The following is a 2,302-nucleotide window of genomic DNA, read 5'->3' as shown; positions in this document are numbered from 1 at the left end:
ATAATCAATATTTGGCATCTCTATTAAGAATCATTTCACAATTTATTAGTGTGTGTGTGTATATATATAACCATTTTCATTTATCTTTTAAACATAGTGATAATGGAAAAATTGAGGGATAGAAACATGAAAGGAGGGGGAAGTTTTTAGTTTTACACCATGTTTGTGTACTATAGATGATGAACAAGTGAAAGAATGAAAAATATATAAAATTTCTTTTGGTTGGTTGAGATGAATAATAGGATGATATAATATGTAATCTAAATTTGCTATTATGTCTTTATTAGGTAATAACTCATTTTTTTTGGTAGTATATAAGAATCAAGAAGTAAAATCTTCCATTGTTATATAAGAAAAATCAATTAAATTGAAAATGATTACATCTGATAACCGTGAACAAATCACATTTATTATTTTCTTTTATTTTTATTTATCCATCCATTTTATAAAAAAAGAAAAAATGTGAGTAATTAAATTCACATAATTTTAACTTATTTCTAATTTTATTCATTTAATATCACAAAAAATAATAATGTAAAGCTAAAAATATTATGTACTTTTTCTTTGTTCAAAATGTGTATTATGCACTTTTCTAAGACTCAACTAGTCGATCAAGAACCGAGAGGGACAAAAAGGCTAGGAAATAATCCACTAGCATTTTGAACAATCAAACTGGAATCAATCATTAGTCAAGACTCCCAATATTTCACTGCTTAACCATGTGATGGTGGACTACAGCAGTAAAACCAACAACACATACTGTATAATAAAGGCAAATTAAAATATATTTTTGGTTCTTAGATTTTGGTGTTGAGTTTTTTGGATGTTCCATGCCAATCTTAATCTTTACTAAATTTTATGATGTGAATAATGGAAGGCTAACATAGCCAATTTAAAGATGACATGGCTAATATAAAAATAATATTGGAATATAAAACCCACATTTGCAAATTAATGAATAAAAAAATGCACATTAAGGGGAAAAAAATCCTCATTCCCCAATTACATTACTAAAATAAAATAAAATAAAACTTAACTTCACTTTATTTATTTTCTTTCACTTTCTGGGCAAGTAAGCAACAAGAATGGTTGGTTACTAAGAAAGAGAATGAATTATGTAGATAAAACTAAAAGTTAGTTGAAATAGTATAGTGTGACCCATAAATAGTACTAAAAAGTGTACTAAGACTCATAAATAGTAAACAACAAGAATGATTGGTTACCAAGAAAGTGAAGAAATCATGTTAAAAGCTAAAATAGTACAGTTAGAGACATATGAATAGTATCAAAAAGTGTAATAGGACTCATAAATAGTAGCAAAAATAAGTTAAATAGTAAAAAATAAAACTATCTTTTTCAGCCAATACCAAACGCAACCTCACAATCACACCATCAGCCCATCCCGAATGTGATGTCAAGATTTGGCTTTGAAAGAAAAGCGAAAGCAATGCGATAGAAAAGTGGGTTTCTTTCTTTTCTTTTATTTTTGTAATCTAAAACCTTTTGCATCTTAATTTTATCTATCGTCTTCTCAAATAATAATAATAATAATAATAATCAATCTATCTATCGTATTGGCCATGGCCATGCACCTTCTAAATCCATAAGTTATTCAATTCTCTAAATAATTACACACGTTTAAGTCCCAGAGAAGCTTATAGTGATTTTGATTAGGTTGAATCTTTCACACTCATAGTTTAGTAATAAAAAGTTGGTTTTTATGTTATTGGATACTTTGAAAATAATTGTTAATAAACCATTTTAGGAAAGGTTTGACACCATTTTCATTGGAAATATAAAAAATCATCAAAATAATTAATTATTTTTTCTTTTTCCATAAAAAGTTGCTAAAAATATTTTCTTAAGGACAAATTTTAGTTACAAAATCAACCTTACTCAATATTTTTTTATTAGAGGTAAGTTTTAACAAATCTATCATTGAATTACATCTTCTTTTTATATCTTCCAAACTTTCAAAATTTATAAAAAAAAAAAATTAAAGATCAATAGTTATGTCATCAATAAATTATTTAAATTGCAAGTTTTTGCAATTTACAATTATATATAAAATATTAGCTTGTAGATTATATAGTAAATAATATCTGACTGACACAAAATTTGACATGTATATTAAGAGCATAAAATACATGCAATTCAATGGTTAGTGTTCGCGTAAAATAATTTGCAAGTGCACAGAATTGTAACAAGTAGTAAAGTGTTTTTAGAAAACGAAAGTCGAACCCACAAGGATTAACTATGTTATTGAATACCGAAATTCACTAAATTAATTACTATTTGAAAA

The sequence above is a fragment of the Quercus suber genome, unplaced genomic scaffold (assembly GCF_002906115.3).
Source record: "Quercus suber isolate HL8 unplaced genomic scaffold, Cork oak 2.0 scaffold_288, whole genome shotgun sequence".
Lineage (NCBI taxonomy): Eukaryota > Viridiplantae > Streptophyta > Magnoliopsida > Fagales > Fagaceae > Quercus > Quercus suber.
Note: the sequence above shows the minus strand (reverse complement) of the source record.